Source organism: Trichomycterus rosablanca, chromosome 20, assembly GCF_030014385.1.
Source record: "Trichomycterus rosablanca isolate fTriRos1 chromosome 20, fTriRos1.hap1, whole genome shotgun sequence".
NCBI classification, from domain to species: Eukaryota; Metazoa; Chordata; class Actinopteri; order Siluriformes; family Trichomycteridae; genus Trichomycterus; species Trichomycterus rosablanca.
Window position 1 is genome coordinate 3,165,134 of NC_086007.1, and position 7,798 is coordinate 3,172,931.

Consider the following 7,798-nt stretch of genomic DNA (forward strand, 5'->3'; position numbering starts at 1 on the left):
TCTGAATTATAACTGTCATTGTGGTCAGTGTGGTCAATGGTGACATTAATTGTTATTTAGTGTTTAATAGAAATGAAATATGTGCAACAGAATGAAATGTCAGAATACTATAGAATGAATGTAAACATTTTCCCCAGGTTTTGCCATTTACATTAAGGACCTGTAATTAATGACACTATGTGAGTAAGAGTATGTGAGCACCCAGTCATAAGATAGATGGACATCCAATTTCAAGACTTGAGGCAAGAAATGGAGTTTCCCACCACCCTGCCCCCACTACCCACCCTTTGCAGCCATAACCAGCTAATTATTAAACCTTTAGTAAATAGGTTCATAGGTTTAAAAGCCAGAAACAGAGTAACCACACATTACAGAGCTTTAGAATTGCAGTAATTCGTTCTAGCATATAAACCAAATTACCAAACTCTAATTTTATATAAACTCTAATCTAATATAAAAAAGGGCAGTTGTAACCTACTGGTTAAGGTACTGCACAAGTAATCAAAAGGTCACTGTTTCAATACCCACCACTGCCAGGTTGCCACTATTGGGCCCTTGAGCAAGGCCCTTAACCCTCAATTGCTTAGACAGTATACTGTCACAGTACTGTAAGTCACGTTGAATATAACCGTCTGCTAAGTGCCTACAATGTAAATCTTGTATTTACATCTTAATCCTTTTATCAGCAATCCATTGCAAGGTGACACATTCAGTTACAAATCAATAAGGCATAATATTATGACCACCTTCCTCATATTGTGTTGGCCCCCTTTTTGCTGCCAAAACAGCCCTGCAACTGTGTATTCTGACACCTTTCTATCAGAACCAGCATGAACTTCTTCAGCAATCTGAGCTACAGTAGCTCGTCTGTTGGATCGGAACACACGGGCATCAATGAGCCTTGGCCGCCCATGACCCTGTCGCCGGTTTACCACTGTTCTTTCCTTGGACCCCCCTGATAGATACTGACCACTGCAAACCGTGAACACCCCACAAAAGCTGCAGTTTTTGAGATGATCTGACCCAGTCGTCTAGCCGTCACAATTTGGCCCTCGTCAAACTTGCTCAAATCCGTACGCTTGATCATTTTTCCTGCTTCTAACATCAACATTGAGGATAACATTTTCACCTGCTGCCTAATATATCCCCCCCACTAACAGGTGCCGTGATGAAGAGATAATCAGTGTTATTCACTTCACCTCTGAGTGGTCATAATGTTATGCCTCGTCGGTGTAAGGTGCCAGTACTTGGTGGAAATCCATGTAAACCATAGAAAGAATGTGCAGAACCTTTTACAAATAGTCATCAGACGTAAAGACCTTTAGGTCCCACTTTACCAGCTGTGTCAGAACACCACTCCTATGACTACAGAACTTAAAAATGGAGGTAATTGATGCCTATAAAACACAAAAAACCTCTAGCTGACAATTTTACAGTCCCAAATGCCATTAAAAGAGCACTAAGTACAGTAGTAAATAAAAGTTTAGCTTACTGTTTGCTGTCTAGACAGGCAAAGCAAAACTGCTGGTCATTGACTTCAATGGCCTGCAGGAAGGTTCAGCTGACACATGTGAGGTAAAGCATTGTATTATTGCCTAGTGTTATTTGTGTAAATATAATCAGCATTGAGAAGAAGAAATAAAACATAAAAAAATAACCTGCAATCCCATCACAAAGGTCTATGTGTAGACGGTATGTATACTGTATTTCAAACACAAGAATGTTTTACCTTGGCTAACAGGTGATGCTAACATAAGTGGGTATAAAGGGAACCTAGTCATTTATGAGCAAGTACAGGTTGTATTTCATGACTTTATGAAAAACTGTGAGCGAATAGTCCAACGTATCAACAATTGCAATTGGAGATTTTACCATTTACAGTCCAAAACATTATTGAAAGATTCAGTTAATCTGAATACATTTCCAAACATAAAAAACAAAGCCTTTATGATAAACTAACATTAAACTACAGTGAAAGCTTGAGCATATTGCTTTTTCAACATAAAAAAAAATCATTAAAACATGTTATATGACCAGGAGTGTGAGAATCTGCCAAAAATATGTATCCCCCCCACCCCCAAAACACCCTCATATTTACAGGTACTCTGTCTTACAAAACCTTTCCTACCTAATGTTGAGTTTTACACACCTACAGATACACAATTACACATGCACACACAAAAACATATAGCACACACACACACACACATACACACGTACAAAGACGGAGCTTTTCTGAAGATTAACCGTTGTGAATCAACAGACAGAAAGAAAATAGAAATACAAGATAAAGAAATAGAGTCTATTATATACAGTAAAGTAACATTGTTAGCGGACTTACATTACGTCTGGTGCTTACGGCAGGAACAGGAAACGCACCCACGTTAGGTTTTAAAATATACTGATCTTACACTAGCACTGAAGGGAAAACCACGTGTACACAGTCAGTCTAATAGCTGTCTAAGATTATAGTGTGTGTGTGTGTGTGTGTGTGTGTGTGTGTGTGTGTGTGTGTGTGTGTGTGTGTGTGTGTGTGTGTGTGTGTGTGTGTGACATGACCACCTTATTCCTCTCTAGTTATCATAATTACCTGCAGATGATGACTTCTCTTTGCCCAACTACATAAATATAGTTTGACTGCACCAAGTACAATGTACATAAGACAGTTAAACGGGAAAGGGCCTTCCCTGAACTGTTGCTGCAAATTTGGAAGCATATAATTTGCTTTAAAAACTTTATTTATTACATGTGTTAGCAATTGCTGTGGCTGAAACATACACCGTTTAGGCATAATATTATGACCACCTGCTTGTTTCTACACTCACTGCCCATTTTATCAGCTCCACTTACCACATAGAAGCACTTTGTAGTTCTACAATTACTGACTGTAGTCTATCTATTTATCTACATGCTTTTTAGCCTGCTTTCACGCTGTTCTTCAATGGTCAGGACCCCCACAGGACCACTATAGAGCAGGTATTATTTAGGTGGTGGATCATTCTCAGCACTGCAGTGACACTGACATGGTGGTGGTGTGTTAGTTTGTGTTGCATGCAGAGAAACAGATGGACTACAGTCAGTAATTGTAGAACTACAAAGTGCTACTATATGGTAAGTGGAGCTGATAAAATGGACAGTGAGTGTAGAAACAAAAAGGTGGTCATAATGTTATGCCTAATTGGTGTATGCATTCAATAATTAGAAGGAGCATCCCAATACTTTTGTCCGTGTATGTCTTTTACTAGTGTAACATTAGATTTTTGTGGCAGTTGTAGCCTAGTGGTTAAGGTACTGGACTAATAATCGAAAGGTCACTGGTTCAAGCCCTATCACTGCCAGGTTGCCACTGTTGGGCCCTTGAGCAAGACCCTTAACCCTCAATTGCTTAGACAGTATACTGTCACAGTACTGTAAATCACTTTGGATAAAGTGTCTGCCAAATGCTTTAAATGCAAATGTGGATTTTTAATAAATTACTTTATTTTTGGGGTTAGATTTACACCCACTCATTGGCGGTTGCTTGGTTAGTCTTTTTGTCTACAGCAGCGAGTCGTCTGTCTCTCAGTTTTTTTTTTTTGGTCTGTGAGCGTTAGAGAAGTGAGAAGCTCTCGGGTTCATGTCGATAATGTTACAGGAGGAATGTAAACAAGCTATGAAAACAACGTTTGTTGGCAGTCTGCCTTACACGTCTGAACTACTTCTAACAAGCTGAGCTGATCATACGAGTGCACTTGCACATTGCTACATTCTTTACGTTCTAACTGAGACGTCTGCTGGAATGATGAGATGCATAATTATTATTAAATGATAATTGCAGTGACAAAGGCGGTGCGACAAAAGTTGTGCAGTGCTTAACTTCAGGCGAGGTGGTAAAACTGCTGCATGCACTGGTCAGTCAGGCTTGAGAAATAGTACTGGACTAGATTTTGGCTTTTGAACTTTTTACTGATCACAGTCTGGCTGCATAGATTTGATGTCTGGCTGTTTTTATTACATAATAGACATTCAGGTTCTGTTTCTTAATGCAGCTCTGGAATGGTTTCAATGGTTTTGTGAGTAATTGGGTTTGTAAGTAGTTTTGAGGCCTTTGCAGTCACATGTTGGACAGAATTTTTCACCATCATGAAAACACTTACTGAGATGTTTTTTAAAGAACTGAGAGATTTCCATGCATGTAATACAGTACAAATCCTGCCAAAGCAAGGGCACTACTGGTGGTCAAAAACACTTGGGTAAATATTGTAAAATCCCCTGTGCTTATTAGTAAATCATGGTGAAGTCAAGATTTGCTGTTACATTTAACCTACCAGTGTTTATTTTATCTTACTAGTGAATACATTTTCATGTTTTATTCATTACCAAATTATAATTGTTAATCATCAATATCATCACTACTTTTTACCCAATTTTAGGACTCTAAACATCCACAATGCACAATAAACGTAAGAGGGTTTTTTAGTAATATTTTAAATCTTATAAATAAAAAAATACTGTTATTCATTTTCCTTTCTCACTCACTTTTTTAACCGCTTATCCAATCAGGGTCGCTGCGGGGAGCTGGAGCCTATCCCAGCTTTTCAATGGGCGCAAGGCACATAGTAACACCCTGGGCGTGGCGCCAGTCCATCGCAGGGCAGACACACATACACACATACACACACCAATTCACCTATAGGGCAATTCAGTGTCTCCAATTAACCCGACTGCATGTTTTTGGACTGTGGGAGGAAACCGGAGCTTCCGGAGGAGCTCCCAAAGATGCAAAATCCGCAAACACTGTAACGTGAATATTACTAAACTTACTAAATTATGAAATTACTAAAATAAAAAATAGAGTCCAAATACTGATTAGACAACAAATACAAAAGCCTTAATATCACAAAATTTTATCATCTACATGTTATTAAAAACAATGAAATATTAAATTCTGTATTTTACTTCATAAAGCAAACCATGAACCACAGTGATAAAACGTAATGGGAACAAATTTACACAAAGATTTATCCAAAACCAGGTTTTCAGGTCACAAAACCAGAATGTAAAGAATGTTCTGACACTGTTTATAGTCCTCAGGATGTTTTATGGTCAAGCTGTTTGCTTGATAGCTTATCACTGAGTCTTTTCAAAAACTTATGTTCTACTGAGGTTTTCTGTACCTGTTTATTGTCTGGGGTTCTTAAACAGTTGTGTTAAATAAATAAAATAAATAAATGAATACATAAAATAAATAAATAAATGAATAAATAAATAAATTAATTAATTAAATAAATAAATAAAAAGCCTTATCGAGTTTTATAAACACCAGAAACACATCTTTAAAACCAGTTAGGCTCTGGGAATTTGCAAAGTGCAATCAATGTACTTTAAGTGTTATTATTATTATTATTATTATTATTACTATTATTATTATTATTATTATTATTAAAGTAGGACAATACAAATATTAAAAAATACATGTGACCTCCAAAACAGGTAAGAACAGAAGAATGAATGATAGAAAAGAATCAGCATCTTGCAAGTATTAAGTCAGTAATTAAATAAAATAAATTTTAGATTGCTTATGTTCTGAGCTTTCCATGCAAGTAATATTTGACAATTCTTACAGCTTTGTGCAGTGACAGGAGTGGCTGCTCTTCTACCTGTTCCTGTTAGATGTTAACCCAAATGTTCAGCACAGTGCTCACAAAGCCCCCTTTTTTATTTCTAACACTTCTTCTTTTTTTATGAACTCTATACATGAATACATGACCAATGCAGTTGTAATGTTGAAGCACTTCATTGAGCAAGTATTGCATGTATCTTCTGTGCATTTGCAATGCTGTACTTGTAATGCACTTGTTTGCAAACTACCTGCTACATGGCTCACAGTGTTATCTGAGACATTTGCATAAAACCTTACTGACCTAACAGTTGTTTTCATTTGCAGTAAAATTTCTATGCACATCAATAATAAAAAGTGCTAAAGCAGAACGCACTTACCAGAGAGCTGTCACTATTAATAAGTAGAAGATGTGTGTTAGTACGGTACGTCTCTCACTGGACTCACTCTGTAACTGGCTGTATGGGAACTTCCTGGCTGTCTTAATGCTTTGGCTGTTTAGGATCTCTAAGCAGGGAGAGGTGTGGACGTCTTACTGGCTGACGTTTCATGAAATTTAACACCTGCCCTGAGTTGTACATGCTCTCTGCTGACTGGGATGTGTGTTAGTGATATACTTTACTACACCTCTGGCAGCCGGCCTGTTTACACATTGCTCCTGGTTGGTTTGTATTGCTTAACACTAAACTTTATTAGAATTTTCAGTAATTAAAATGTGCTAAAAATAAGAAATAAAGATTTGGATAAGAAATGTAATTCCTCTGTTTGGAGCAGGGTAAAAATTGTGCACATTTTACACCCAGGTTAACATTTCGCCCATATTTACCATATGTCTGGAGGTTAGCATGTTCTTCTCTGGTTTTTCCTGTCATTCATTGCAACGTTTGAATTTTGCTTGATTTTTAGCAGCCTAGACCTTTGTACACTGATGGCCACTGATGGCCTATTTGGTAAGAATTGTGCATGTTGTAATCAGGAATATTATGAATATTAGGCTGATGGACATTATTCATTATCCAAGTGATGAGTGTGGAAGATATGAGCATCTAACATGGACAAACACTGATCAGCCATAACATTAAAACCACCTCCTTGTTTCTACACGCACTGTCCATTTTATCAGCTCCACTTACCATATAGAAGCACTTTGTAGTTCTACAATTACTGACTGTAGTCCATCTGTTTCTCTAAATGCTTTGTTAACCCCCTTTCATGCTGTTCTTCAATGGTCAGGACCCCCACAGGACCAGCACAGAGCAGGTATTATTTGGGTGGTGGATCATTCTCAGCACTGCAGTGACACTGACATGGTGGTGGTGTGTTAGTGTGTGTTGTGCTGTTATGAGTGGATCAGACACAGCAGCACTGCTGGAGTTTTTAAATACCATGTCCACTCACTGTCCACTCTATTAGACACTACCTACCTAGTTGGTCCACCTTGTAGATGTAAAGTCAGAGACGATCGCTCATCTATTGCTGCTGTTTGAGTCGGTCATCTTCTAGACCTTCATCAGTGGTCACAGGATGCTGCCCACGGGGTGCTGTTGGCTGGATATTTTTGGTTGGTGGACTGTTCTCAGTCCAACAGTGACAGTGAGGTGTTTAAAAACTCCAGCAGCGCTGCTGTGTCTGATCCATTCATACCAGCACAACACACACTAACACACCACCACCATGTCAGTGCCACTGCAGTGCTGAGAATCATCCACCACCTAAATAATACCTGCTCTGTGGTGGTCCTGTGGGGGGTCCTGACCATTGAAGAACAGGGTGAAAGGGGGCTAACAAAGCATGCAGAGAAACAGATGGACTACAGTCAGTAATTGTAGAACTACAAAGTGCTTCTATATGGTAAGTGGAGCTGATAAAATGGACAGTGAGTGTAGAAACAAGGAGGTGGTTTTAATGTTATGGCTGATCAGTGTGTATATATATATATATATATATATATATATATACAGTATATATATATATATATATATATATACAGTGTATCACAAAAGTGAGTACACCCCTCACATTTCTGCAGATATTTAAGTATATCTTTTCATGGGACAACACTGACAAAATGACACTTTGACACAATGAAAAGTAGTCTGTGTGCAGCTTATATAACAGTGTAAATTTATTCTTTCCTCAAAATAACTCAATATACAGCCATTAATGTCTAAACCACCGGCAACAAAAGTGAGTACACCC

General features: G+C 38.1%; 1 protein-coding gene across 2 annotated transcripts in view; it reads right to left on the reverse strand.

Annotated features, from left to right (window-relative positions):
- The window catches only part of si:dkey-262k9.2 (uncharacterized), a 33,567-nt gene extending 27,391 nt beyond the window's left edge, over nucleotides 1-6,176 (reverse strand). The window contains exon 1 of one of the 2 annotated variants that reach the window (XM_063016626.1): nucleotides 6,047-6,176. The gene's annotated coding sequence lies outside the window, so the exon portion shown is untranslated. Of the gene's footprint in view, nucleotides 1-5,979 lie in introns of both variants that reach the window. The other variant, XM_063016625.1, reaches the window with a different exon arrangement.
- Between the last annotated feature and the right edge of the window lie 1,622 nt (nucleotides 6,177-7,798).